This window comes from Hyperolius riggenbachi, chromosome 7 (assembly GCF_040937935.1).
Source record: "Hyperolius riggenbachi isolate aHypRig1 chromosome 7, aHypRig1.pri, whole genome shotgun sequence".
NCBI lineage: Eukaryota > Metazoa > Chordata > Amphibia > Anura > Hyperoliidae > Hyperolius > Hyperolius riggenbachi.
Window position 1 is genome coordinate 170,225,326 of NC_090652.1, and position 17,630 is coordinate 170,242,955.

Consider the following 17,630-nt stretch of genomic DNA (forward strand, 5'->3'; position numbering starts at 1 on the left):
TGGGTCCTAGGTGGAGGGAGAGGTCAGTATGCCACACAAGGATTCCTGTCTGGGCCTCTTCACTTGAAAGTGTCCCAGGCGGGGCGGAGCTTACTGCGGGTGGGCGGGGCTTATCGCGATCGGGGGCGTGGCTTATTTTGCGCTGCGAGAGGGGCCTTTTTTTTGAAGATTTTAAAAAGGGGGGTGCCTGGGCACCCAGAGCACCCCCCTGTGCACGTGCCTGCTGCTGAACTATTATCGCACAAGGCCCAGCGACCGGGTGGCGGCTCCACACCCATGCCTCCCATGCCCTCTCAACCCACACCCACCACCTACACCAGAACACAGCTACTAAAATGGGAGCCCAGCGCAGCCCTGCAACCAGAGAACAGGCTCCTGTTTGACTCCGTCTGGAGCCATGTCCAAAAAATTACTGCCCCTGGGGCAAGCGACGGAGAGGCTGTCGTGGCGGCGCCCGCGTGAGACTAAGAAGGAAAGGACTGCGATCAGCCATCCCCGCGGTCCTCCTGGCAAACGTCTGCTCTCTCTCAAACAAGTTGGACGAACTGCGGCTCCTCAGCAACAAGAGGGAACTTGGCAACAACACCCCAGTCCTCTGCTTCACAGAATCATGGCTACACGACGACATCCCCGACAATGCCCTCCACCTCCCTGGTTTCAGTATCATCCGGGCAGACCGTGACAGCGTGCTCTCTGGGAAAAGGAAAGGGGGTGGCATCTGTTTCTACATCAGCTCCGCCTGGTGTCCCAACACCTCTGTTCTTGCCAAGAGATGCTCCCCAGATCTGGAACTCCTTCTTGTAAACTGCAGACCAGTATACTCACCCAGGGATTTTTCCTCCTATGTCCTTGTTGGGGTGTACATTCCTCCTGACGCTGATGTCAAAACTGCCCTGCGCGTGCTCAGCGATACCATCACACAGCGGGAGTCGTCCCTTCGGGACTCGGTATTCATTATCTTGGGGGGACTTCAGCAAGGCCAACCTACGCCAAGAACTGCTGCGCTACCACCAGCATGTCACCTGCCCCACTAGGAACGCTAACACTCTGGATCACTGCTACACGGTCCTTAAAGATACATACAAGGCAACCCCGTGGGCAGCACTCAGTTCATCGGACCACTGCATCATTCACCTGATACCCACCTACAGGAGACGCCTGGAAACTGCAAAAACAGTCCTAAGATCCAGCAAATTATGGTCGGAGGAGGCTAAACTACAGCTTCAAGCCTGCTTCGACTGTACGGACTGGAAGGCTCTGGAAGCACCAAACTTAGACGAGTGGGCAGACATTGTATCCTCGTACATCAGCTTCTGTGAGGACCAGTGTGTACCAACAGAAATCCGCAAACATTACCCGAACAACAAACCATAGTTCTCCAATAAACTTCGGCACCTGCGCAGAAGCAAGGAACTGGCGTTCAAGTCTGGCAACCAGGAGGAGTATAGGAGGGCTAAAAACACCCTAAACAGGGAACTGAGGGCCGCCAAAAAGAACTACACTGTAAAACTGGAACAGAACCTCTCCTCAAGGGACACACAAACTGTCTGGAAGGGGCTTAAGGCTGCCACGAACTACAAGCCCCCACCCCAGCATGCAACTTCCAGCACCGAGCTCGCCTGAGAACCTCAGTGAGTTCTATTGCAGATTTGAGAACCTTTTGCTAATATTTTCATGGCTGTGTGGGAGGAGTCTGTGCTGGAGAGAAAAGAGTCATCAAAGGTTGTTAAGTGGATGAGATTCATAGATGACCTGCTAATCTTTTGGAATGGGTCCACCCATGAATATAATGAATACATTAGGTGGCTGAATAACAATCAGTTGAATATTGAGCTTAGTAGTGTCAGTAGCTCAGATAAAATAGTGTTTTTAGATCTTGAAATACATAAGGAGGAAAATGTGTTATGGACAAGGACACGCTTCTAAAGAACTGACAGAAATGTTTATATCACAGTAAATAGTTGCCATCATAGAAAATGGGTTAGAGCAGCCCCCAAAGGACAATTCATGCGTATCAGACACAATTGCACTAGACTGGAAGATGATCATCACCAGTCTCTTCAATTGGCAGGTAGATTCCAGGAAAAATGGTATGACCCTAATGAAATCGAATATCATCGTATGCAGATAGCTAACATTAGTAGAGCGGACATTTTTACTCCCCGAACCAATCAGAATCAAGGGATAGATTTTAGTTTTTTGACCAGATACAATAGCCAGCATAGGCAGTTGGAGACAGGAAACACTGGCCGATACTCAGGCAGGATCCTGTCCTGGGTCAACATTTACCTGAAAAACCTAAATTTATATACACCAAAGCACCTAATCTGAAGTACTATTTAGCCCCTAGTTGTGTTGATCCACCCAGAAGACCCACTAATCCATGGAAAATGGAGGGATTTTAACCCTGCAGAAAGTGTAAAGCATGTAAAGAGGGACTTACAGTAAAAACCACCTCTATTGTTTCGTTTTCTAATCAGAGGAATTTTAAGATCAGACAATTTACCACATGCAATTCACCGTATGCAGTTTATGTATTGTGGTGCCAGTGCGGCCTGCAGTACATAGGCAGGACTACTAGGGCCCTGCATAAGAGGTGGGATGAACATATATACAAAATTAATAAAAGCTTTCAGCAGCATAGTGTTCCAAGACACCTCTCTCTTCAGCATGGGTCTTGCTCGGCGGGCATGAGAGTATGTGGAATTCAAAAACTGGTGCCAGGATGGAGGGGGTGTCATAAGAAGAGGGAGGTCTCTCAAATGGAGACCAAATGGATTTATGGCTGGAAACTCTGAAACCAAATGGTTTAAATATAGATATAGACTTGAACTATTTTATTAGTAATGATTGATACCATTGATGTGATCATGTTGCATCAGTGTGCCTGCTTATGTGGTATGCTCTATTTTTAGTGGGGATAAATTAGGCCTTATTAATTTCTGTCCCTTTAAGGTGGTAAGTGTTTTTGTGTGTGTGTGTGTGGGGGGGGGGGTCCATTATAAATTCATTATAATTTTTTAATTATTCATTATAATGTTTATTAAAATTTTTATTATAATTAACTTTTTTTTATTTTATTATCATGTAGGAATATATGAGTTGAAAAGGTTTGCTGATGTGAGCCAGCACATTTATGCAATATGAATGTAGGTGGAAGTATACATGTGTACATATGATATGAATTATGCATGGTCGCGGGGCATCAGTATATAACCTAATTTGCATATTGCAATTCTATGTATATATTAACTCTGTGGCCTATTACAGATAAAATCGGTGTAGCATTATTTTAGGTATAGAGAAGTGTGAAGTCATCAATTTTGAAAATGTATTAGCCCTGTGCAGTTTTAAATTTAATCTTTTGTGAAGAAAGTGTAAACTAAAGTCAGGAACTGACTAACAGGCTGCGCAATATGTGCAGCGTATTTAAGCACGTCGATCCGCCGGTCCGTAGCCCCTGATGAGTTGCTATGCGACGAAACGCATAGGGCGGAGCTACGGAGCGACGTAACTAACGCATGACGTCACCAGGAAGCGGCTCGCGGTGAGCATAGCGTTTGGCTGTGTATTTTTGGACGGCGTTTGTAGCTGGCCTCGCACCCGCTTTACAATCCGCGGATGGACCGAATAGATCTATGCGGGTAATGTAGTTTGCATGCTAGCGGCAACTGCACATATTTGTGAGGCCTGCTTTTTACAGTTTCTAACTAATGGCATAGACTGTATATATGAAAAGTGAGGTACACAATACGCCTGGTCTGTCACTTATCTACATTGATGGACATTGCAAGCTTGAGCCTTGCTGGTGGCTTATGCAAGTTGTTGTTTTTATGAAATTGTTATTATATTAAAGATATTTTTTAACTATGAGGAGGTATACCTCTCATTTCTTTTAAAGAGCACCCACCTATAATAAACACTAAGAGGCAAATTCTGAGAGGATACCGAGTAAGCTGAAACTTGGAGGATGCATATTGGCTGGTCATAGGAGCTGCAACGCAGTGGGGATTGCCGGAGAGGCTGTGGGGTGGCCTATACCCCAGAGGCGATTACGGACCGAGTTGGGCCATAACTTCTGGTGAGTCTCTATATGACAGGGGGGAGTGAGTAACCCCCCATTGTCCTTTGGAGCTGAATCCTCAATATATGAACTATACATGCATGTGGCGCTGATCCTGCACTACTTCAGATTTGAAAACCTGCCAGCCCCAGCAAGGTCCCCAGAGCCTCCTGTCACCTCCTCTGACTTGGCACCCCCACATAGAAGCCCACCCCCTCTAGTAATGGAGGAGGACGATGTCAGAAAACACCTGTCAGGGAGTAATGCAAGGAAAGCCTCAGGCCCAGATGGAGTGTCACCAGCCTGTCTGAAAACCTGCGCGCAGCAGCTTGCTCCAATTCTCTCATCCATCTTCACCAAATCCATCCAGGAAGGCAGGGTCCATGCTTGCTTCAAGAGGTCCACAATCATCCCAGTCCCCAAAAAACATGGTGTCTCAGACCTCAATAATTTCAGGCCGGTGGCTCTCACATCGGTCATCATGAAATCCTTTGAAAGCTTGGTTTTGCCTCTTCTCAAGCTATCCACTGAGTTCCTGCTGGACCCGTTTCAGTTTGCATATAGAGCAAACAGGTCTACTGACAATGCCATAAACATCTGCCTGGAACTCGTAAATGAACACCTGGCTAGACCTGACTCATATGCCAGGATCCTTCTACTCGACTTTAGCTCGGCTTTCAACACCATCAGCCCCCAAATAATTCAAGAGAATCTGGCTGCCCTCGGGGTCCACCCTACCCTTCGCCTCTGGATCACAGACTTCCTAAGTAACAGAACCCAGGCCGTCAAGCTGGATACGATCATGTCTCAACCAAGGACCACCAACTCAGGGGCCCCTCAAAGATGTGTACTTTCGCCGTTCCTATTCTCCCTATACACTAACAATTGCAGGTCCACTTCGAACTGCGTCAAAGTCGTCAAGTTCGCTGACGACACCACCATTGTTGGCCTCATCTCTGGGAATGATGAGCAGGAGTATCGCCACCAGGTTGACAGAATTTGCCACTGGTGCAGGGAGAATGGGCTGGTCCTCAACACTGCAAAAACGGTTGAGATGATCATTGACTTTAGGAAACATGCTACCACTCCACCCCCGATCAGCATTGATGGCACGGCAGTTGAGAACGTTCCCTACGCACAACAATCTGTAAGGACCTGACTTGGAAAGCCAACACAACCTCCACCCAGAAAAAAGCCCGGCAGAGACTATTTTTCCTACGCCAACTAAAGAAGTTCAGTATGGCCCGCGAGCTTCTGATGAGCTTTTACACTGCCACAATTGAATCTGTCCTCTGCACCTCCATCCTGGTCTGGTATGCTGGCTCCTCCGCCAGCGACAGACACAAACTGCAGTGGGTCATCAGATCAGCGGAGAGAATCATTGGGAAACCACTCCCCTCTCTAGACCAAATTTTCAACTCTAGACTGCACTCCAGAGCTCGTAAAATCGCTAATGATCCATCCCACCCAGGCTTTCGCTTCTTCAGTAGACTTCCCTTAGGCCGGAGATTCCGATCCATCTACACCAGGACCACAAGGCACAGAAACAGTTTCTTCCCCTCAGCCGTAAACTATCTGAACTCTTAGGTCTCTCTACTGGTAGCACCAAGCCTGACTGCACGGCTGCACACTACATGTATACGTGTTCAAATGTATCCAATTGCTGTAACTGTATCCTTTATATTGTCCTGCTGCTTACTATGTATTTGTATCATATGTCTTGTTCTTTTTCACGCTAGCCCTGTATTTGCCAAATCCAATTCAGGGCACGGCCCAGTCGTGCTTGGCGAAATAAAATATTCTGATTCTGATTCTGAAAAATATTCTGATTCTGATTCCGTACCTAGTAAATAGACGGCGGTTCGGAGCTCCGTCATTCATGCGGAGATGCACGTGCAGCAGCGCACGCGATCTCCTGCCAACCCCCGCCCCAGGACTTGCCGTCAATTGGCGTTAGCCGGTCCTGGGGCTGCCACCTTGATCACGCCCATTGGCGTTAGGCGGTCTTTAGGTTTAGTTAAATAAACGATTACAAAATTGTTCGTCTAAGTGCTGTTCTGAAAATTTCTGCAAAGAGTTGACGTTTCCTGAGAGAACGTTACCATAACCGTTTCGATATTAATATTGTTAGTTTTGCTATCTCTAGAAAGGTCGTGAAGTAATCATTTTTTTCTACAGGATTTAGCTAGATTTAGACTTAGCGTATTCGCACGCTTAATTGCGGATTGGAGGCAGCGACCTAGTCTCTATATGAGATCACAGATTGTATCCATTGTACATAAGATCACAATTGAACGGTGTGAGGACTCACCAACCAATCTAAAAGGTTATTTTGCCTGCAGTACTGACTGCCTTCAGGATTCCCTCAGGGTCTGAGGCTGAATGGTAAACTGCAGTAAAGTAAACAGGAATTGGAGGGCGACTGATATAGAATAAAGTTTTTTTCTATGCGCCCCCGCACCACACGGCTGTTAGCAATAGGTTATCTGTTTTATTGACCAGAGTGTAACGATTGGTGTCAGCACACAGAGAGAATCTGATTGTTGATGATCTGCAGAATCATCAGCAATACAGATGTATACTTGATTATGGATGATCTGCAGAATCACCAATAATACAAGTATGACTAACCTCTGGACACTTAACGAGTAAAAGTGTTAGATGAACTGTAGGCTATCTCCCAAGGAACGGGAGATATGAGTAGCTCGGCCAAGAGCCACCTGAGGGGCAGGTGGCCCTGGGCAGTGCAGAAACTATCTCCTTGATAGTGAGGGCCTGGTAACCAGGGATAATAATATCAGATGGTAAACTGTACTGCAGCCAGAGGAAGAGACCACTGGCTGCTAACAGGCCGGACTCGACTCTCTGAGGAGCGGGAGTCCTGGTTGCAGCTGACACCTGGTGGAATGGTGTCACTGCTAGTACAGATAGACTGAGCACTCAGGGAGAGTGACAGCTTGGGTGGTCGGGCAGGCCAGGTCGGCAACACACGAGCAGATGAGGTACAGAGACAGAAGACTGATTCGGTAACCGGGTACAGGCAGGGTCTAGCAACAGGTAGGCAGATATGCAGAGGTACCGAATCAGAAAGCAAGAGAAAGGTTGACAGAGCAAATAGTCATAACATATAAATATAACTAGGTCCTAGACTGGGGCGTGAGCTCCTTGGTCTCGACACCCAAGAACTAGTCTAGAGTATAACACAGTAATGACACAGTGTCCCTAAGCTTGGGTGTGAGGTCCTTGGTCACAACACCCTGGAACTGGTCAAAAGTATAACACAGCAATGACACAGTATCCCTAAGCTTGGGTGTGAGGTCCTTGGTCACAACACCCTGGAACTGGTCAAAAGTATAACACAGCAATGACACAGTATCCCTAAGCTTGGGTGTGAGGTCCTTGGTCACAACACCCTGGAACTGGTCTAAAGTATAACACAGCAATGACACAGTATCCCTAGCCTTGGGTGTGAGGTCCTTGGTCACAACACCCTGGAACTGGTCTAAAGTATAACACAACAATGACACAGTATCCCTAAGCTTGGGTGTGAGGTCCGTGGCCACACCACCCTGGAACTGGTCTAACATAAACACAAGTGTAATCTGGCTAAATGTGAATTCCCAGGTCCTCCTGGTTCTAACACACTGTGGGATCTGACTGGTCTGAGTGCTCACACGTTAGTATTCGCAACGGCAGACAACCAGCAACTGACAGGCAAGATGTATATATAGTGCAGCGCTCCTCAGCGCCGCCCAGCCCCACTCAGCCAATCACCCACTGTGCTGGGATCAGCTGATCGTCCTTATCAGCTGATCCCTCTCCTATTGGCATAAAGGTCCTGCCTCCTAGCGCGCGCACGTAGCTCTCCATCTGTGTGCACTACTAGGCTCAAACAAACCAGACGCATGCTGTTGTGCGGAAACCGCCGGTCTGAACGCGGAGACAGCCGCCCCGCTGCCAGACCGTGCGGCGGTGTCTCCGCAATCCATTACAGTACCCCCCCCCCTGAAGAGTGGACTCCGGACACTTCCCACCAGGCTTCCCAGGATGTGAGTCATGAAATTCTTGCATGCGACAATCTGGCACCCAAGTTCTTTCCTCCACACCATATCCTTTCCAGTGGACCAGATACTGTACGGAATTCTGCACTAAGCGAGAGTCCAGAATCTTTTCAATCTCATATTCTGGTTGGTAATCAACCAACACGGGGGGGGGGGGGAGAGAGGAATCCACGTGCACTGCTGGCTTCAATAGAGACACATGGAATGATCTCACACCTCTCATACTGGCCCGGAGATCAATCGCGTAAGTGACATTATTAATTTTCTTGGACACTGGGAATGGTCCTATAAATCTAGGACCCAGTTTGGGTGACAGTTGCTTCAAGGCCAAATGCCGAGTGGATACCCACACCAAATCTCCTGGAGAGAACTTCCACTCTACGGACCGCCTTTTATCTGCCTGTCTTTTCTGGGTTTGGAAAGCTTTCCCCAGGTTCTTTTTAACCATTCCCCAAATCTCCTTTAAAGCCCTCTGCCAATCCTCCAGAGCCGGGAATGGTGTAGATGCCACCGGCAATGGAGCAAACTTAGGTGATCTTCCCGAAACTACCTGGAATGGGGAAAATCCTGAAGAGGAGCTTTTCAGGTTGTTGTGCGCAAATTCTGCGAACGGCAAAAATTTTACCCAATCGGATTGCGCATCTGCAACATAACATCTGAGAAATTGTTCTAGGGATTGGTTAACTCTCTCGGTCTGGCCATTGGTCTGTGGGTGGTAGCCTGATGAGAATGCAAGGTCCATATCCAGCTGATGGCAAAAGGCTCTCCAGAACTTAGAAACAAATTGGACTCCCCGATCTGACACTACATTTTCCGGAATGCCATGCAGCCGGAAAATGTGCTGGATGAAGAGATCAGCCAATTCCTGGGCCGAGGGGAGTCCTTTCAAAGAAACAAAATGAGCCATCTTACTGAATCTGTCCACTACCACCCAAATGACCGTCTTGCCCTCAGACCTGGGGAGTTCTCCCACAAAATCCATGGACACATGGGTCCATGGTTCACTTGGGACTGGCAAGGGTTGTAAAGTACCAACAGGAGCCTGACGAGAGGGTTTACTCCTAGCACACACTGCACACTCTCTTACAAACTCCTTACAATCTGTTGCCAATGTAGGCCACCAAGCACATCTGGCCAGTAAATCCTGAGTTCTGGTGGCCCCGGGATGACCAGCATTCTTGTGGGAATGAAACAGTTGCAAGAGTTGTAGACGGAAAGGTAGTGGCACAAACATGACCCCATCAGGCTTCCCTTCTGGAACATCCTGTTGGTAAGGACTCAGAGTGACTGTCCAATCCTTCCAGGTCTCAGTGGCTGCCAGACAGATTATAGCGGTGACCCCTGGGAGGCATACAACCCAATCTTAAATCGATGGGACAGTCGAAGGTACGGTGAGGGGGAAGTTTATCTGCCGATTTGGGACAGAATACGTCAGCAAATTCTGCGTATTGTTTTGGCACACCTTTAATCTGAATCTTGGTGTTACCCACGGTTACTTTCGCCAAACAATGATGATAACAATGGGTAGACCAGCTCGTTAGCTGACCTGAAACCCAATCTATCTGAGGTGAGTGAAGTTGTAACCATGGCATGCCAAGAATGACGGTGGAGGTTGCCATAGGCAGGACCAGAAATTGTAGATTCTCCTTATGTAGCACCCCAACGCTGAACCTCAAATTCGGGGTTCGAGACAGAGGATGTCTACTTTGCAGAGGAGAGTCATCTACAGCAGTGACCAAAACCTGTTGGTCTAATGGGAGTATAGGAATCCCCAAATTTTTTGCAAACTCGTAATCTATAAAGTTAGCTGCTGAACCAGAGTCTATGAAAGCTTCAGTGGTAACAGTCTGACCCTCCCATGTGACAGAACAGGAAAGGAGCAAACGATTATCGTTTAGAGGTAAAGACTGCGCGCCTAGGGTATTACCTCTGACTACACCTAGGCAGCAGCGTTTCCCGGCTTCTTGGGACAATTCTGCACCTTATGACCCTCCTCTGCACAGTATAAACAGAGCTGTTCTGTTTTCCTGCGATTCATCTCCACCCGTGTCAATTTGGACTGTCCAATTTGCATTGGCTCTGGCGGAGGAGAGACGGGTGGAGGAGAGGCGTAGGAGACATACCTTACAGTGTTCTTACCCCGGGTTTGTTTCTGATACCGTAAACGGCGATCAACCCGTACTGCTAAAGCGATTGCCTCATCAATAGTTTTTGGTTCAGGGTGTCCCAACATCAAATCCGAGACTGCGTCTGACAACCCTGATAAAAAACAGTCTAACAGTGCAAATGACCCCCACCTAGCTGACACAGACCACTTCCTGAATTCAGCTGCATAGACCTCTACCGGATCCTTGCCTTGACGCAAGTTCTTAAGCTTCCACTCAGCAGTAGAGGCAATGTCCGGATCATCATAAATTATGGCCATGGCCTTAAAAAATTCTTCAACTGATGTTAAAGCCTCATGCCCTACCTGAAGGCTATATGCCCAAGTTTGGGAATCCCCTGACAGAAGGGTCTTAATAAATGTAATTCTCTGTGCCTCGGTTCCTGATAAATTGGGTCTTAGTTCAAAATACGACATTACTCGATTTTTAAAGTTCTGAAAGTCAGATCTATGACCAGATAACCTTTCGGGTACAGACATGCGTAAATCTGTAACTGGAGGAAATCGCACTGCGTTTACAGCCGTCTGGAGGACCTGTATGGACCCAGAAAATGCAGTGATCTGGGTCTGATGACCGTCCAGCACCCTGATTGTAACGATTGGTGTCAGCACACAGAGAGAATCTGATTGTTGATGATCTGCAGAATCATCAGCAATACAGATGTATACTTGAATATGGATGATCTGCAGAATCCCCAATAATACAAGTATGACTAACCTCTGGACACCTAATGAGTAAAAGTGTTAGATGAACTGTAGGCTATCTCCCGAGGAGCGGGAGATATGAGTAGCTCGGCCGCCAAGAGCCACCTGAGAGGCAGGTGGCCCTGGGCAGTGCAGAAACTATCTCCTTGATAGTGAGGCCCTGGTAACCAGGGATAATAATATCAGATGGTAAACTGTACTGCAGCCAGAGGAAGAGACCACTGGCTGCTAACAGGCCAGACTCGACTCTCTGAGGAGCGGGAGTCCTGGTTGCAGCTGACACTAGGTGGAATGGTGTCACTGCTAGTACAGATAGACTGAGCACTCAGGGAGAGTGACAGCTAGGATGGTCGGGCAGGCCAGGTCGGCAACACACGAGCAGATGAGGTACAGAGACAGAAGACTGATTCGGTAACCGGGTACAGGTTATTTTTTTGTCACAAGTTAGCGGAAATTGATTTTAATTGTTTTTTTTCACAAAGTGTCATTTTCCGCTAACTTGTGACAAAAAATAAAATCTTCTATGAACTCACCATACTCCTAACGGAATACCTTTGGGTGTCTTCTTTCTAGAATGGGGTCATTTGTGGGGTTCCTATACTGAATTAGTACAAAGCATAAGGGAGCCTTAGGTATATACAAAATGGTAGCAAAATTTTATTCCTATTACTTGCGTACAAAACACCCCAAAAGACACCCAATAAAAAATCCCACCCCTAAAACCACCGTAACCAACTGAATGCTTGGTCTGTGACCTGTAGAAGATAATTGCAGTCCTGGAGTGCACTCCTATTTGAACCAGCGCTGTTATTTTTAAATCTTCAGGCCCATTCAGAGATCACAGCATATATGACAGCCAAGATAGTGTGGAGAGGGTATCTTCATCCTCAACCCGTATAGTTTCAAAGCATACCTCTAAACTGTAAGGCTTGGTGGTGTATTCTCCACAGTCAGCATGCAACGCATGAGCTGGCGTGGAGGAGGTACACACACTAGCACAAGGAAACAGGCTATCCCTAGTATAGTGGAGGGGAGGACTGACTCCAATAGGAGATTGTGGCGCACAGAGCCGGTGCAGATCTGACAGCCACAAACAATGCTTTCGTTATAACGTCTCAGCGCAAAGTAGCGCTGAGCGCATAAACCAGAACTGAGGAGATCAGGACAGGTAGACAGAATGAACGCTTGCTAGCTAGCGGCTACTTAGCGACTGCAAGCGTCCAAAACCAGACAGACTGGAATGAGGCAGCCAATGCGATGCGGCGATGGCGTGCCTCACAAAGACAGGACAGGATAGTCAGAAAATAGCAGGATTAAGATAGATGAACGTAACACAGATAAATATACAATAAGTATGTTTTCCTAGCGTATTACAATTACAGCTATCAATGAAACTATTTGTTACGTCTGACTAACATATGTATATATCGGCAATGAACCAATATATGACATAAGCAGGAACGCTGACTAGGAATGGAGTAACACAGGGAACAGGACTCAGAAGGATTCGCTATCTCTTCGCAGAGATGAACGCAATCCACAAACAGTAACAGAACAGGATTCAGAAGGATTCGTTATCTCTTCGCAGAGATGAACGCAATCCACAAACGGTACCAGGAGCAGGGTAACTACCTCAGCACGGGTGGTCACGGTACGCGCAACCTACCAAAACGTGCTGGAAAGCTGACTAACTGCACACAGGATATAAACAGTTCGTGTACGTATACATCAGCGACACTGATGTATCACGTAACACAAATACAAGGAAAATAATAAACGTGCTGGTATGCATATATATTGGCAATGAACCAATATATGATGCAAAGGCCAGCAAAGTATCTTTATAACAAGAAACACGATCGGGGGCTAAAGCGACAGCAAGACAGGCTTAGGCTGAAGCTATGAAAACCCAAGGAAACCCTGCAGGAAGCAGATCTTTATACTGAGGTCATCCAATGGGAGCAGACATGCAGATTCCCACACAGGTGAATGATAATCAGTCACAAGCTGACAGCAGGGAAAGACAGACAAAGCTATGCAGTTTGCATGGAAATAGATCAGAACTGCCTGAGCTGCAGCACTACTACTTCCAGTAATAGCTGCTGCAGCAGCGATCATTACAGTACCCCCGCCTTTAAAAGCGGATTCCAGACGCTTTTCAAAACTGAAATTCCCAACAAAACAGTCTGACTGATAATTCATGATGACCGGGACAGCCCGGCAAGACCGAATTCCAGAATCAGTCCCCACAAGACTGGACCCATCAGAACCAGAACCTACAGAACCATGCCCATCAGTACTACAAGCCCCAGTGTGACACCCATCAGAACCATGATTTCCAGAAGAAAGCCCTCCGAAACTCCCTGAGCGATACCCACCGCCTTCCAGGAACCGTTCAGAAACGCCAAAGCCTTTGCAATGCCCACCGGTACTGTCTTTACCAACACAAAACCCACTGTTGAACCAGTCCAAGGCACCAGGACAAGTTTTCTCAGAGACCTCCCAGAACACCTTGAAGCTCCAAAGAGATCCCCATAGGTCAGAACGCCCCTTAGGCTCACATGGAGAACCATCAAGAACCCCTATGGAACCTAGGGCAATTCCCGAGTCAGGGCCACAAGGACAAACATCAATATCAGGGCTTTCAGGGACCAGAACCATCTCTGGGCATGCAGGCAGACTGGCAATATCAGAACGTGTTCCCACTAAGGAAGCATCAGAGCACGCTAACACCTTAGACACACTTGGGCATTCTGGCACACAAAGAACATCTGGGCACACCGGCACAAGAGAAACCTCTGGGCATGTCAAGGAACTGTGAGCCTCAGGGTCAGCCAAGACAGGACCAAAACCAGGACTGGCCAAAAAAAAATCATCATGACTAAACTTCGCAACTACTGGACTTTTACACGAGAATGCTGGATCAGACTTAGATGTCGCTGATTCCAGCAAAGTCAGTAACAAATCAGATTCAGGGGCACTAACAAGACAGGACAAATCTTCTGATGTATGCACTGAACCAAACAGGGACTCCACAACTACCTCTGGACTGGACAGAGACTCATTTAATACACTGGATTGGAGCTCATGAGGCGCTGCAGAACAAGTCAGTATTGCAGCAGCCCCCACTGGACTAGGCAAAACTGAGGAATTCCCTGGACAGGAAGGGGACTCTGGAACCTCTGCCACAGCGGCCAGAGAACCAGAATCTTTCAGGATACAGGGCTGGGTTTCAGGAACACTCATCAGACCGGACTGAAATTCTGAGATTTCTATTATTTTGACCAGAGAATCAGAATTATCCATGTTACAGGGCAAGACTTCTGAAACATTCAGAGGACAGGGCTGGAGTTCCTCGGCTGTTACAACACTGGAGAGGGACTCAACAACATTGGTTAAATCAGACTGTGTACAGGACAAGGTATCTGACACACTTGCTGACGAGGACAATATTTCAATGGCTTCTGCTTTGCTGGGCAGAAATTCATCAAGTTTTATTAGAGCCGACTGTAATTCCAAAACAGCTGCTAGACAAGTGAATATTACTGCAACACCAACTGAGGTAAGCAGTGCTTCAGCCTCCTCTGCTAGAGGGTTTAAAGTATCCAAAGTACTGGGTGAAGCATAAGACTCTGCGACCACAGCTTCACTGGACAGGATCACTGAACAGTCCATATTGCAGGGCAAAACCATGGAAGCACCTGCTGGACAGCATAATGATTCTGTGACCTGAGTTTCATTGAAGAGATCTACTGCACAATTCATGGTACAGGGCAAATTTATTGGAAAATTTTCTGAACAAGGTAATAATTCTGCGATTTCAGGTTCACATAGCAGATGCTCTGAGCTATTCACGAAACTAGAGCGAGGTGTAGAAACAGGAAGATCAAGACACAATGTTTGCGCATCTGAATCACCATTCATTTGTAAAATTGGAAAATTCAGATGCTGGGGTTCTGAGTTTACTAGACAGGATTGCTGGGACTCGGAAACTGATGTAGTGCATCTATTGGCATCTGCTGGATCAGACAGGAGTTGAACTTTATTAACACAGGTAATTTCTGCAGAAGTGTTTGCAGAGACAGGCAAGATTTTTCTGGTGTCTGTTTCACTAAACAAAGAGTCATGAGTACTGGCTAGGCTGGACTCGGAAGTCAGCAGGACCTCTGGATTCTCTGCTGAGAAATTTGCGCAGGGCAAGGTTAAGAATGTATCAGTGGCTTCTGTTTTACTGGGAAGTAACACTGAGTTATCCATGGTACAGGGTGGAATTGCAGGAACTTCAATTTCACACAAAAAGAGCTCCGAATCACCTGCTGAATCAGCCAAAGGTGCTGAAGCAGGCGGGTCAGAACGCCAAATTTGCGAATTCGGAGTCACATAAAAATCATCCAAAATCAGTTCCCACACATCAATCAAGGGAGCCACACAGTCATACCTACACACACCAGCCTCTATTAGGTTATAGGCTGACTTAATGCATGCGTTCAATACCATTTCACTTTTTGCACTGTAAAATTGACAAAATGAACTTGAATCATTCTTCCATTCACAGACCAGGGCTTCCATCTCTCCCCTCTCGAATGGAGGATCCCATGCATACTTAACAGCGAAACATTTAGGCTGATCACAGTCTGCAGATATGATTGTGGCAGGCACATGTATAGGGTTAATTAGCAGGTGATTGGCAGATTCCTTATTCTTAAGAATCTCCAATACCTGTAGCAAGTGTTGAACTGTAGTGTATGCAAACTTCCCTTGGTTCACAAATAAGTTGATTTGTTCAATACTCTGTAATATCTCATCATAATCATACTCAGATAATTCTTTTAAACAAAAATCTTTATTTTCCCTAGCCAGGGAGGAAAGTTCATTAGTAGTTTCATAAGTCCATTTAACTCCCCTGAAAGACAATTGCATTTCATTATCTGTTAATGGCAGAATCTCATTATAGGTCTCAGTCGCTAAGGATAACGATTCTGCAGATTGGACACGTTTCTTAGAACGTTTGCGTTTTGCCTTTGACCTTGCGGTTTTTGGTGATTTATTCAAAGCTGCAGGAAAATTATCAGTAACACTTTCTGCTTGCTGCTCATTCTTGCAAGCAATTGAAGGAGCAGCTGATTGGCCTGCTGCCAGGAGTTCATTAAGAGGAAAAGGCAATGGATCTATGCGCAACCAGTTATGGATCACAAACGCTAGAAATTCCAGCGGTCTATCTTTCAAATCGGAATGATTGAGAACATCAAATGCCCACTGGAATAATTCCCCTTTAAACAAAATATAACTTAGTTGGAGTGCCCAGGTTGAAACAGGAGTCGCTTGGAGATCAGGATTGGCCAGGAACCTGGCACATTCAGAGAAAAACTCATTTTCTGTTTCAGAGCTAAGTTCTTCAAATTTCTTAAAGGAACAGGAACCATAATTAACAGTGTCATACTTTCTGGGAATCCCCCCCACAATGGGGATTGGTAATGGGGTTTTCATAATGTAAGGCTTGGTGGTGTATTCTCCACAGTCAGCATGCAACGCATGAGCTGGCGTGGAGGAGGTACACACACTAGCACAAGGAAACAGGCTATCCCTAGTATAGTGGAGGGGAGGACTGACTCCAATAGGAGATTGTGGCGCACAGAGCCGGTGCAGATCTGACAGCCACAAACAATGCTTTCGTTATAACGTCTCAGCGCAAAGTAGCGCTGAGCGCATAAACCAGAACTGAGGAGATCAGGACAGGTAGACAGAATGAACGCTTGCTAGCTAGCGGCTACTTAGCGACTGCAAGCGTCCAAAACCAGACAGACTGGAATGAGGCAGCCAATGCGATGCGGCGATGGCGTGCCTCACAAAGACAGGACAGGATAGTCAGAAAATAGCAGGATTAAGATAGATGAACGTAACACAGATAAATATACAATAAGTATGTTTTCCTAGCGTATTACAATTACAGCTATCAATGAAACTATTTGTTACGTCTGACTAACATATGTATATATCGGCAATGAACCAATATATGACATAAGCAGGAACGCTGACTAGGAATGGAGTAACACAGGGAACAGGACTCAGAAGGATTCGCTATCTCTTCGCAGAGATGAACGCAATCCACAAACAGTAACAGAACAGGATTCAGAAGGATTCGTTATCTCTTCGCAGAGATGAACGCAATCCACAAACGGTACCAGGAGCAGGGTAACTACCTCAGCACGGGTGGTCACGGTACGCGCAACCTACCAAAACGTGCTGGAAAGCTGACTAACTGCACACAGGATATAAACAGTTTGTGTACGTATACATCAGCGACACTGATGTATCACGTAACACAAATACAAGGAAAATAATAAACGTGCTGGTATGCATATATATTGGCAATGAACCAATATATGATGCAAAGGCCAGCAAAGTATCTTTATAACAAGAAACACGATCGGGGGCTAAAGCGACAGCAAGACAGGCTTAGGCTGAAGCTATGAAAACCCAAGGAAACCCTGCAGGAAGCAGATCTTTATACTGAGGTCATCCAATGGGAGCAGACATGCAGATTCCCACACAGGTGAATGATAATCAGTCACAAGCTGACAGCAGGGAAAGACAGACAAAGCTATGCAGTTTGCATGGAAATAGATCAGAACTGCCT